The following is a 13,291-nucleotide window of genomic DNA, read 5'->3' on the forward strand; positions in this document are numbered from 1 at the left end:
TAATAAGAAGGAGGAGGGAGCAGGGAAATACTGCTGTGTTTATATCCACTGCTGTCAGCAGTGATGCTGCGTGTTTCAGATTTGCATCCTCTGTGAAGCACTCTGGATTCCAGGCAAACAGCACCCTGCCCCCCCTTTTATCCCAAGATCCTTCAGGAGGATTGCCTGAGCCTCTCCTGCTCTATCCCCCTTTGCTTGGCAGGCTTGCCCTCTCCTGGAATTTGGCTCTGGGGAATGTGGCACACTCTGTCCCCAGCATGCAAACAAGTTGATGTGCTCAGGTTGGAAGGGACAACCTTGGGAAATGTCAGAGTGATGTTTCTGCACCATTGTTCTGCTCTCTGGTCACAAAAAAACCAAGGAGCTCTGAGTGAGTCAGGCTGTAATTTTCGATCCAGGAGGGACATGGCAATGCCTCTCTGGATGTGTCTATGTCCCTCCTGAGCTTCCCTGACACTTTTCCCAGTGCTTTTCATCTTTGTGAGTCTTTGGAGACACTGATGCAGGGCTGAGCCTGAAATGTTACTGCTCGCCCATAATTTTTATAAATCTCAGGTGTAGCACATCTCCTTTCCCTCCTCCTTGAGTTTTTATGTGTTTAGGGTTTGTGGCAGGAGTGGTTTTATGTCTCTTCTCCCTTGTTTTCCCCTCTCTCTCCCAGCCCTGCAATTGTCAATGACTGTGCCCTTTCTTATCCCCTGATACAGGCCACAAGGGATGGTTCCCTCCTATCCATCTCCTGAATGCCCTAACAGCAGGTAGCCTGGGACAGGATGGAAAAGAGCTGGGTTTGAGTCCTCCCTTTTGATCTAAGTGGACATTATGCATTTTTAATAGACAGAGAGTTCAGTGAAACCCTCAGTACCAGCTGAATTGGCACAAAATTCCCGGTCAAGTAGTCTTTGGAGCTGATCTCTCCCCAGGTACCTTGCAGAAAATGAGACCAAGGACAAAAAAAAAGGCCACGTTGCCTTTGATTCCAAGAGCTGCCTGGCTTTGCAGAGGAGGTGGCAGAGCAGAAGCTAGCAGGAACTAGAAGATTGTGTGGTTTTTATGTTGTGAGGCATAAGTAAAATCTCCCTGTACCTCCAGGTTACCATGGCACTCTGACCTGACCAGATCTGGAGGAGAAGGGAGCAACAAGGGAGTAACTATAGCTGTGAATCTGTGCATGTCCACTGGGAACATCCCTCCAGCCAGGAAGAGGTGATGGGATCTGGAGGGGGTGGATCTGCTTGGAAGCAACTGAGCAATGGCAGAAGAGGTAACAGGTAACTCAACCCCCAGCCTCAGGACTGACTTTTGCCTGGTGTTAAACTGTCCAGCTGGGAGCATGACATTCAGAGCCACGGGCACTGGGGTGTGCAGCCAGCTCAGACAAATCTGCTGCTGAGCATGAGTCAGCCCTGGCTGGGTTAACTGTTGAAGGGCAGTATCAGGAGATCTGAGCTTGACTCTGCTCCCCAGCCCCTTTGTGCATCCTCCAGGTGGTCCCCATGAAGGAAGGCAATATCCTTAGGGTCCTCCTGCATTCTTGAAGCTCAGGGAAGTGTCCTGTCTGCCCACTGGGCTTGGTGCTGTTGTCCCCAGATTTGGGGCATCCCTACACAGATCCAGAGCCTCTTTGCCATGGGGTGAGCACATTCCTGCTGGCTGTGGGCTGAGCATGTTCCTTTGCCCAGAGTGGATGTGGGGGTTCCTGTTTGGGTAGGGATGGGTGTGTGGGGCCATGGAAAGCCATGTTGCTAGACAGAAGGGAAGTTGCATGAGATCTCATGAGTGTTGCCCACTGCTTGCCAAGCCCAGGTGGTCTCAGCTGAGGACCCATCAGTCCTGGCACTGCTGAGTGTGGGGGGATGCTTCAGCTCAAGTGTACGTGCAGGAAAAGGGAGCAGAGCTCAGCCTGCCTCCTCTGAGAGGCTGGAGGAGAACTTTGTTCTCCACCTAGCATATGGTCACTGTGAATCTCTCAGAGAGGTGCTGAGCCTCCTCAGCAGCTTCCCTCAAGCTCAGCCTTTCCTAACCTCACTTTTTCCATTTGCCTACTGAGCTGGGAGAGCTCCTGCCCTCGCCTCTGGCTGCAAACTCAGTGGGTGATGCCGTGGAGCAAGGAGAGCAGGAACCAATTCCTTAAGGGGCCATCTCAGAGCCTTCCCTGGCTTTTTCCTCCCCGTTGCAGGGAGAAGTGCCCCTGCCTAAGTGGAATAAATTGGTACAGACCGTGAGCAGCACAGGTCCTCCTCTGGCTGGGGGAGGGGGGGAAGGGGCTGTCGGCACAGCTCTGGATACAAAGCAGCCAGCCACGCTCTGGCTCCTTCCTCCCTCACCCTGGGTGCCTCCTCCTCCTCCTCCTCCTCCCTGTTTCCACGCTCCCTCCCTTCCTCTTTCACTCTCTTTCTTTCCCTGAACGCCACGCTGCAGACCTGGGGAGCTGGAGGTCCAGGCAGGAGGAAGGAGCTCTCCAGTGCTATTTGTTGGCAGAGAGGCAACGCAGGAGCATCATCTTGGTTACTGCCTGGATTAAGAGAGAATACATTTAAAAAAAAAAAAATATATATATATATATATAAAAAGAGAAAAAATCCGGACCCAACAAACGAGGAAGAAGGGAGGAGAGAAGGAGGAGGAGGAGGAGGTTGCTGGGGAGGGGGGAGCCCACTCTGATGGGTGAACAGTCGCTTTGAATCGTGCCTCTGTTCCCGAGGATCAAAGCATGAATGGGAGCAGCTTCCCAGCCACCATGGAGAGAGAAGGCAACGGTTCAGGCTGTGGGAATAAGGTAACTCTTGCCTCTTGCAGACATGGCATGGCTGAGCTGAGCAGGACAGAGATCCTTTATGCACAGGGCTGGGTGTGTGTGTGTGTGTGGATGTGTGGATGCAGCAGGCAGGGAGTGTGGGAGGAAGCAGGGAGGACTCACGGCAATTTTTCCACCTCTCCCAGGGTATTTGCAGGATGCAGGATGGGTCCCGGGGGCTGCAGTGCTGGGGATCATTTTGCCCCCCTCCTTTCTCAGCCTGGGTGCCTGAGGGATGCCCAAGCTGCTTTGCCTGGGGGAGGCTGGCTGGGTTATGGGGAAATATGCCCGTGTCTTGCCTCCAGGAGCACTGTGCTCCCAGCTTTGCCCTCCCAGCCCTGCACCTGCTCTGGGGCTGCTCTCCTGGGCTGACGTGTGGCTCTCAGGGCAGCTGCCAGGGGACAATAATGGCCCCGTGCCCCTCCAGCCTGGCTGGTAAATCTGTGCAGAAAGAGGGGAGGGAGGTGAGAGGTGACTGAGTGTTGCTTTTCTCTTCCCTCGGCCATCCTCTGCCTTTTCTTTGCAAGAGAAAGGGATGGGATTTAGGAGGAAAGGGAACTGAAATCCCTTTCATTCATGCCAGCAGTGGTGAGAGCCAACTTTGAGGCTGCTTAAAGGGAGAAGCTTTCTGAGCTCTGTGTTTTGGAGGAAGAGATGGCTGGGTGATGCTTTGCCATCTCAGGGGTGATCTCTGAGTCGTGCCATGGGGTGGGAGTGGGTGCAGATGGGAAATAGTGATTGTTGGGAGAAAGTCGATGGTGATCAATGGAATTGTCCACAGATAATGCTTCCTTTTTCCCTGCTGGGCCTCTCACTGAGTCAATTCCTGGGTTTCTGACCCTGAAAGTCCTCGTTTCACTTAGTCAGAAAAAAAAAAAAGCACAACTGCAAATAGTATTAGGAGGTGGCTTAACCCAGGCATGTGGGAAAGCACTGAGGAGAACCTGATGGATACAGCTGTGGAGCCCATGTCCAGTTAATCCCAGCAAGCAAAGGTCTTGGCTGGGCATCCCTCATTGTGGTTGGCAGGATCTTGGTGCTGCAATATTCATTAGTCCTGTGCTGTCTGTCAGACACCCCTCTCCTCCCCTTGCCTTCAGAGTGAAGCCTTGGGATGGGGTTGGGAAGCATTTGTGTCACAGAAGTCCCCACTTAGGAGCTGAAAGTCCTGAGTCCCAGCGTGCCCTCTCTTGACATCAGATTTTGTAGACACAACTGAGGAGTAATCCTTGCTCAGGGGAGGAAAGTCTTAACTCACCTGAGATGCCTCTGGCTTGCCTTGTTGGTGTAATGAGGCCTCCTCTGTACCCAGATCTCCAGTCGGAAGGAGTTGACCAAGATCTGGCCAGAAGGTTGGGATTGCTTGGGTTACCTGGCAGAGTTGGGATGCAAAAGGTGGAGAAAAATGGAAGCATTTCTTCTGGAAAAGGGGTGAAATCTTTCTCTATGGAGCATGCAACTCTGTTTCCTCTGTCAGCTTCAAAGCACTGAGTGATATGGAAGATATTTTGGTGAAGGAACTGAATAATTAGGCAGTGAAAAAGTACATTTCTCCCATGATGTTTAATTCTGTGATAGGGGCCAAAATCTTTGGCAGTGGCCAAAGCCAGCCTGCTGGTGGATGCTCCTAGAAAGGGAGGGTAGCTGAGCATAATTTTATTTTCCTGGTTGAGTATGGATGGGTCTATGAAAGACGGGGGAAGAAAAATGAAATTGGTGACGTTGGCCCTGAGTACTTCCCCATTTCATGCAGCTGAGTTCTCAGTCCCTCCCTGCACACCCCATAGGTGTTCCCAGTGAAATGCTGCCAGCTCCTCTGGTGGGACACTGTGAAACTGGGGCTGTTGGCAACACAGCAAGAGCTCTGACCCAAAAAGGTGCAGAAGAGGAGACCCAGCCCTTGATTTTGGTTCTCTGGGACTGCAAAGTGAGCTTCTGTTCTTCTGTGGCTTTGTCCTCCTCCGGGCAGCATCTCTTGGAGCTCAGCAGTGCCTGATTTCTTCTTTTGCCTCCCTTGATGTGCAGCACTGTTCTGAATCTGGGTTTTGTTCTGCACCTTCTGAGGCCAGAGGAACAGTGAGAGCCTCCAGCATGCAGGGCTTTGCTGGGTCTCAGCATCCTTGCAAGTGCTGCTTCTTTCCTGTAAAGAGTTCCTGTAGCTGGGAGATGTGGCCCAAGCTGACCAAGTAAGCTTCCAGTAACCAAGTGTGAGCACACTCTCTCCCCTTGTGCTAAGGCAGCTACTCCATGTCAAAATGAAAAAGGAAAAAAGAAAATGTCAATGTCAAAATGAAAAAGGAAAAGAGTGCATCTGCCCTTCTCATCTCCCCCAGCACCCACGTGTTGCAGCAGCAGAAGCCTTGGGAAGTGAGAAGAAGTCTTCTAAGGGACACCAGGACAAGTGTTGCAGTGATGTGATTTAGTGTTTCTTGCCTTTTGCAATGCCTTTGCTCTCTTTTTCTCTCTCGTTCTGGTTTTGCCAGCTGAAAAAAAAAAAAAAAAAAAGTTGTGGAAATGGTGTGTTAATGGAACAATCTTCAGAAAGGCATTAGAAAAGCCCATCTCTGCCATCTCTGAGGAGGGGATTTACAGCTTCAAATCATGATGGGGAATTGTCTGCTCTCAGCTCCAGGCTGTTGCAGTGCACAGCCCACAGGAGAGAGATGTCTGCTGATCCCAGGTTCCTTCAGTGTCTGCTGGAGGTTCCTTACCTCTTGGAATTAACAACAGCTCATGCAAGGTGGGAAGCACAGCTCAGACTCTCTCCTCCCATCCCTGCTTTGTGCACTGGTGGGATAGTTTGTCAGAAAAATTTCTGCTCTTCTGCACTGGCTGTCAGCTGGGAACCCTGCCCAATCCCATGGGATATGGAATTGGAAGCTGTAGCTTAGAGAACAACCTCTGCTTACCCCCCAGAAAGGTGGGAAACCCTTTGCTGGTGAAGATGTGGTTGTCTGCTCATCTAGGTTCAGCTGTTATAATGAGGCATGGGATTTGTCCCAGCTTGGTATCAGCCCTAAATACACCTAAAAGACAAAAGGAGGTTAATCCAGAAGAAACACCTTGACTCTGCCTCCCCTTCCATTCAGCTGGAAAGAGACCAGGAGCAAAAGGATGTGGATGCTGTGGCTCTGCTCTGGATTTCTTGACTAGATGAATGTCGAGACGCAAGTGGGGATTTGGAGGGGATTTGGAAGCCTGCTCCAGGATTTGTCTGGCATGCAAAGCATTTATAATACTTCCAGCTTCATCATAACATAATGCCAGAGTGATTCGGGGCCCACTCCAGCTCTCAGTGAACAAAAAAGCAGAACTCCTCTCACTTTCAGGGGGAAAGGGATTCCACTCCTCCTAAGTTCCACTTCCCAATAGCCCATACTCTTGTCCTGGTGGCCAGGGCTGACCAAGGACCATCTCATCAGGGCTGAGATGCTTTTTGGGTGCTGCTGTGAGTGAGTGGGTCTGGGTGCACATGTGCAAGCTGCACGAGTGACAGTGGGAGTGGGTGCTGGGTTACCTCCCCGTGGGCTTGGCTGTAAATACCACCTTACATAAATTTAAATACCTGGCAGCAGGTATTTGAAAGATAGACTTGGAGAAATCATATCACTTTTAAGGGAAACCTGCTGAGGTCCAAGGATAAGGTGTTGCTGAACATAACTGATGGCTTCCACTGGCAAAACACAGAAGGCTGAGTACATCTACCTGAAATGATTAAATTAAGTGATGCTCCAGCAAGAACCAGCAGTTTGGAAGGGGAAAAAAGGGAATCTGTGGAGCTGGTATAGCTACAGACTCAGGCAACTCTCTCCAAAGAGAGAGCAAGACAAGAACCATGGGCATTTTGGGACATGAACAGGGACAGAGACACATTTAGGGACAGGGGCCTCCTGCAGCAATGAGACATCCCACAGGAACAGCCCAAAAAGCTCTTTTTGCAAATGCATTTGATGTGGCATTGGTGCTAAAGCATTCTGCCTAAACTCCTTAGGTTTCCTCCTTTTTTTTTTTCCCCCCCCCACCTGTTCAGTAGCTTCTATAGAGAAATGTGTACCAGTTCTGCTTAGCACAGGTAGCCCAGTGAGGACCAGAACTGATGGAGAAGGTCCTTGGGGGGTGGTCCAGCTTCTCAGGGGATGAGCAAAAGGCAGCAAAGGACACTGCTCTATCCACTCAGGATCAGACTAGATGCTCTTCTCTGGTTCCATCTGAATCCCATAGATTCTGGTGTGGGAAGCAAACCTGGAGCAGTGCTGAGACACTGGTGGCCTTGTAGTGCTTCTGCCTGGTGCATCCAAGTGAGCTTTTCCCATCTTTTTCCCCATAAAACCACAAGGACCACCCTTGTACTGATGCAGCAGGCAGGAATTAGTGTTGTGGGAGCTCCTGCCCCAAGGCTAGGTAATTCCTGGTATGGGAATAACTGCAGGGACAGTGTTCTAGGTCCTGTGGGCATCCCATCACTTCCCATGCCCTCCTGTGCCTGTGGGGAATTGTCACTGCAAGTCCCAGGGAAAGGTGGGAGTTTGTGGAGTGTACAGGAGGAGAGCAACATTTTGTCATAGCCATTGGAGAGGGACATTAAGCAGATGATGAGGGAGAAGCCTGACAGGGTTGTTAACTCCTGTCCCTCACTGTAACAAAGCTGTAAAACCCTCTGGAGGGATCCAAGCAGGAGCAGCACTGCTCACTGCTGAGGAAAGAGCAGCTTTGCAGGAGGAATTTTGTTAGAGGCTGGGGGTGTGGTACCTGGAACCTCTTTTGGTTCATGAATAAGTTGATATTTCTTCTGAATAATAGATGCACATGATGGTTGCTGAGAGGCAGATCTGTGAGTGGGCTGGGGCTCTGAAGGGAGGCATATGGAGCAAGCTGCAGTCCTGGTCTGAACTGGGAGCTTGCTGGATGCTGGGAGCCTGGCAGGACCGTGTGGGCATGATGCTGTGATGACAAACCTGCATGACTTGAGGCAGAAAGGGTGCAGAAAGGTCTTCTCATGCCTCCTCTGGTCACCACTCCAGGGCTGAGGATGCTGTTTGTCGTGGTACTGTTCATCTGCCTCCAGGAGGGGCTTGATGTGAATGGGAGGAGAAGGGTGCTGGGGTAAAATCCTTGCACAGATCGTGGTGGGGGTCAGCAAGCCATGCTGTGAGTCTGCCAGGGCAGGGAGGCAGGTTTGGTACAGGAGAAGAAAGCAAGGCTGGCCCCTGAGAGCTGTGGCTGTTGTTCAGGAGGCAATGGCTGCTAAGGATGCTTTAGGATGCTGCCTCACGCAGGGAATTCTGAGAGGCAGCCTCTTGCTTCCTTGAGAGACAGCTTTCACCTGACTTTCTAGTGGCACGTTTTGCTTCTAATTTGGGAGAGAGAGAGAGAGAGAAGTATTATCTGGCATGAGCCTGCCACCCTTGAATGGCTGCCATCTAGTTTGTGGCACTCTTTCTGCAGGCTCCCTACAGCCTTGGTGAGATGCAGGAATGTTCTCTCCTTCCCATCCCCAGCTCTTGCAGTAGCTGCAGGGATGCAGTGCCCCAGGAGAGGCTGATTTGGGCTGGGTGCTGGGGAGTTTCATGCCCATTCAAAGGTTTGTTCATTTGGGCTGTGATCCACTTGGATGCACAGCAGCTGGCAGTGGAGATTAGAGCCACAAAAGTCACTCCTAATTAATAATTCCTCCAATGTCTTTCTTATAATAGTGGCACATCCATAAAGTGTGACTTTAACATTTCCAGAGAACGTGCAGCTCCTGGAATCACCTTCTGTGAGGGGTTGGAGGAATTTATTTATTTGTCAGGCAGATTGAGCATGGCTTTTTCTACCAGGAAAAAAAAAAAAAAAAGAAGTGCAAGTGCTAAAATTGGGATCTGAATGGCAAAAGGGGGGGGTCCAGGGCAGTACCTGCCTGGGATGCTGTTGGTGTGAAGATGAGGTGTCTGTACAGTGGGTGGGCTCTTTGGGCAGTGGGTAGGATGCTGGTAGAGGCTGTGAAACAATATGATGGAAGCTCAACTCATTCTTGGGTGGCTGAATTTGGAGTCTACCTTAGAGTTGGTTATTCTAAGCTATTTTTTAGTTACTTTAGCTCTGGAATTCTCCAAGTGGCAGCAGCCAGTGTTCAGCCAAGAGTATTGAGAAGGGGGCCTGGCAGGTATAACCAAATAAAATTACTCCCAGGTGAATCCCTTGGCAGATACTATAGTGTAGATACTATCTCTACCTCAAGCCTGGCAGACTAGCCTCAGGAAGAGGCAAAAATGGCAATAAAAGGTCTCAAAGGACTGTAGGAAGGGGAAATGCCAGTTTCTGCCCTTCGTGGAGGAGTAACCTGGTGAGGATGCTGGGGTTATTGTCACTGTAATCATGTGAAGAGGTGCTGGGCTCAGGAGAACATTGCAGACCACAAGCCTAATGCTCTGAATAATCTTGGGGTTTCACACTGGAGGGTGGGTGTGCTAAAGGGGGGACCTCAGCTGTCTCCTTGCCACTGCCCTGTCCCCTGGCTGGGGGGAATTTGACAGCTACAAAAGCCCCCAGTGGCAAAGGATTTGTTGCAATCCTCTGGAGCTGTCACCCCACGCATGCCCCTCCTTTCTTCCTTCAATTTCTCTTTTAATAATGCTGCCAACATTATTTCTCATCTCTGTCTCATGGGCTCTGTGCTCTGCCTGGCAGTCTCTTTTTGTCTCACCCAGGCACCTGGTACCATCATGCTCTAATGGGAAGAGACTCTGCCTGCTGAAGTTCATAACTTACCCAACAGCCCAAGTCATTCTTGTTACAGAGCAAATTGTGAACTCTGCAGCAATCCAGGCCTGAGAAGCCTGGTCCTTGTTGGGGGGGGGAAAAAAGGGGTTGTGCCTTTCTGAGTCCAGACAGCACCCATTTCTCCCTCTCTGTCCCAACCATCGTTAGTGCTTGGGCTCATCATCAGCTGGATCAAGGAGTTTAGTATTTTTAAGTATCATTCATCTGTAGGAATGATGTTTGAAAGACTGACAGTTCAAAGGACAAGGGCTGCTCTTGTGCTTAATTAAGGGAAAAAAAAAAAAAAGTTAAAATCAACCTGACTGATGAAGTGTTGGACCTTGAGGTACAGGGAAAGCAGATGTGTGGTCCTGGTCACTCAAGGAAGCTGCCAGTGGTTTGGTCTGAAGGAAATGTGGTGGGTCTGTGTTCTGCTGATCCTGCCCTAGCCCTGTCCCCTCCTTGGGGAGAGGGGTGGCCTTGCTCCCTGTCCCTGCCAGGCAGGGTTGGTGACAGTTTTAATAATAATGATGCTGTAGCTTGCTTGGTTGATTTGAGATGTGCCATAATTGCTGCGTGATTACAGTATTCTTAGAGCAGCCATTACAAAACCCTCCAGCTTCTCACAGCTCCCCAAGGGCTCTGTCTCACTCCTCACCCTCAAAGAAGCTGCTGCAAGGGGATCTGTCTGTCTGTCTGTCTGTCCACCAGCATCTCTCTGGGTACCAGGTTACAGGCATTCACCCACCTGTAGGTTGGTGTTTGGCCATGGAGCTGTTGGGGGTCTAGGCTGGGTTTGGCCCTTGGGTGTCTCTAAAGTGAGGAGAAATGACCTTCCCTAGGCCCTCAGGTTGGTTTGAGTTGTGGTTTTTCAGCACCTCAGGCATCACCAGTGCTTGTGCCATTTCTGTGTTTAGCCTGGGAGTGACTTGAGCTCCATGGTTCCTGTCCAGAAGTGGGCAGCTGTTTTCATCTCACCTCTGGAGCAAGCAGGTGAGCTGAAATAACCAAGCCACAGGGGAGGACAGAGTCAGAACCAGGTTTGGACTGGAAACTGGTAGGTTCAGCCCATGCCTTTCCCACAAAGAGACAAATCCCCTCTCCTTGGGCAGTGCTGGGACAGCTCCAGGTTTATTCAGGTTTATTTTATCCTTCCAAATGCCTCTCAAATGCAAGACAGACCATGTTATTCTGACATGTCAGAGGTTTCCAGGCAGGCAAAAGCCACTGTAGAGAAAGGAGGTGAGGGCAGAAGGATGAGTGCATCACGGGGAGCCCTGCGGGGGCACAGCTGGGTTAGGAGGAGGACCCGATGAGTTTGGGCAGGGACCAGAAATGGGAGGGAGATCATTTGAAAATGACCTTCCTGCTTCCAAGGAGAAGATTGGGAAGGTTTGTGGCTGCACTAATGGATGGTGGAACTGCAAGTGGCAATTGATTGTGTTGCAAGCTGCTGAATTGGAGCTGGGTGTTTGCTTCATCCCAGATCCCCCCTCCTTCCCTTACCACTCTGTAGCACCAAAGAATCAATGTTATTCCCTCAGTCCCTTTAGTGACTTTTGCAGAGGTCACAGGCTGCCAGGCTCTTTAGACCCTGTTTGACCACCCAGCCCTGAGCAGGGCTTAGGCTTTGAGTTTCATCTCTTTAAAAAAAAACCCTTTAATGAGGCTGGCAGCTGGGGGGTTTCTCTGTAGGTTGTTGTAATGGTTTCTGGCTATGATTTTTTTTTTTTTAACTGCTAACCAGGGGAGCTGAGAGAGCTCCAAGTGCCACTCTGCATCTTTGCTAGATTTGTCCTGCAAAACCACAGGAGACAAAACCTGCAGGCACTCCTTGTGTGACTCAGGGAATGGCCCCATGGCTCCCAGCACTGCTGCCACGATATAAATGGATTTCTGCAGTGCTGGGCTGTGCTGAGATGCTGGAGGGCTTGTTGCTCAGGCAGTAGCTAACAAGGACTCCTGAACATGCAGCCAATCTGGGAACCCTGGTCCCATTTCAGGTTTGTCTGCAGTGGAAAAAAAAAAAATAAAAATAAAAAGGTCGTTTTCAATAAGGCAGGAATTTGTAGGTGAACTTGTAACCCAGCAGCTCAAATTACCTGCCTGGCTCCTCTAGGTGCTTCTGACATCCACACCAAGTAATTCCAGGCTTCTGTAGCTGCCTCCTGAGCAGCACGTGTTGGAAGTGGCATTGTGGAGATGCCAAGTGTGAGCTGACAGCAAGGTTCTGCTGGCTGGGAACAGGCAGGAATTAAGCAGGAACACATTCCCATGGCCATGGACCCTCTTTGCTGCCTGCCCAGAGCCTGGACATATGCACACTGTGAAGCAGCTCTGATGACAGCTCCAGAAAAGCAGTTTTTACTTCAGTGGCCTCTCCAGGGATTTGTGTTTTATGACAGCTTGTGCTTTAAAAAAAACAATGGAGGATTTGGATGTCTGTATAGTTTTTTGTTTGGGTTTTTTTTTTTCCTAGCCTTCAAAAAAACCCTACCTTTAAGATACTTGATGTTTGCTTTTGGAAAAGAAAAGAAAAATTGTGCTTTTGAAAGCTAAATCCATTTTAAAGGTGTTTAGGGTGCAGAGGGGTGGCTTGCTGCAGTGGGAAAGGGCTGGCTTGCTCACTAGCTCTGCAAAGCCTCTTTTTTTCCCCGTTCTTTATTTCATTCAGATCAGTCTATTAATAACTCCTTTTAAATAGAGCAGAATTTATTTTATTTCAGGGGTGAAGAAGGGAAGAGCTCAGTAATTAAGAGCTGGTGGCTGTGGAGCCAGGTCTCAGGTATGGTGCTGGCAAGCTGCCTTCCAGCCAGTGCAAGAATAGAAAGGTTTGTGCCATGTGCTGCAGGCCAGCAGGGTGGTGGCTCCTCCTCTGCTCCCCTGGCTTCTCTCCACCACTAAAACCAAAATCTTGCTTGGTGGGGATGTAACCCTTCTTCTGACAGCTGTGCCCATCCTTCCATCACCCTGCTCCGTTACAGGTCTTTAACTTGTGAGGCTTCCTTGGGCAGAGGGAGAATAATAAGGAAATAAGGAAATAATATAGAAGAATAATAAGGAATAATAATAAGAAGAATAAGGAAAATCCATGGGGATCCAGGGGGAGTTGGTGTTTGGCTCAGTCCTGTGGATGCTGAAGCAGTGGCTTGTGCTGGGCTGCAGGTTGGGAAGGGGGTTTTTGGTCATCTTTGAGGTGTCAGGGGGGTGCAGGTGTCTTCTAACCCCTTGGACAAAGCCTGTGCAAAGCCTGTTATGGAATTGAGTCCAATCATGTTGAAATTGGGTCATCCTTTGTTAGTGGCACTTTTTGCAAGCTGTGGAAGTCAGCAGTGCACCAAGTACTGAGTGCAGTGCAGACCAGAGAGGTGGAAGCAGCCTGGGAACCTCTCTGTCTCTGGAGGTTTTGTCTTAGAGGAGCAAAGGTATTGTTGTGGCACCAGTTTGAGAAGATCTGCTGGAGAAGCCCACGAGTGAGCTCATCAGCAGAGTGCTCTTTTCCCAGCACCACTCACCCACCAGCAACCTTAAAGAATGTCAAACAACTTTCCCCAGTTCCTTCTATTTTGGCAGTGGGCTGAAAGTCAAACAGCTTTTCATCTCGAGGGAGATGCCTTTTAAAAACCATGTGCTGCTGTAAATGCTTTCTCATCCAAGACCTGAGTCAACCCACAGCTTGAGAGAGAGTCTGCAGGGTTAAGAACCTGTACAAGAAGGCAAAGATGTTCAGGACAATGCATCAAATGCTTCAAA

At 50.0% G+C, this 13,291-nt stretch overlaps 1 protein-coding gene across 6 annotated transcripts in view; it reads left to right on the forward strand.

Annotated features, from left to right (window-relative positions):
* The first annotated feature begins 2,235 nt into the window (after positions 1-2,235).
* Positions 2,236-13,291, forward strand: part of B3GAT1 (beta-1,3-glucuronyltransferase 1) — a 31,451-nt gene continuing 20,395 nt past the window's right edge. For 4 of the 6 annotated variants that reach the window (XR_011730643.1, XR_011730642.1, XM_071768935.1 and 1 more), the window contains exon 1: positions 2,281-2,779. The gene's annotated coding sequence lies outside the window, so the exon portion shown is untranslated. Of the gene's footprint in view, positions 2,780-13,291 lie in introns of all 6 variants that reach the window. The other 2 variants (XM_071768934.1, XM_071768936.1) reach the window with 2 other exon arrangements.

Source organism: Heliangelus exortis, chromosome 26, assembly GCF_036169615.1.
Source record: "Heliangelus exortis chromosome 26, bHelExo1.hap1, whole genome shotgun sequence".
Taxonomy (NCBI): Eukaryota; Metazoa; Chordata; class Aves; order Apodiformes; family Trochilidae; genus Heliangelus; species Heliangelus exortis.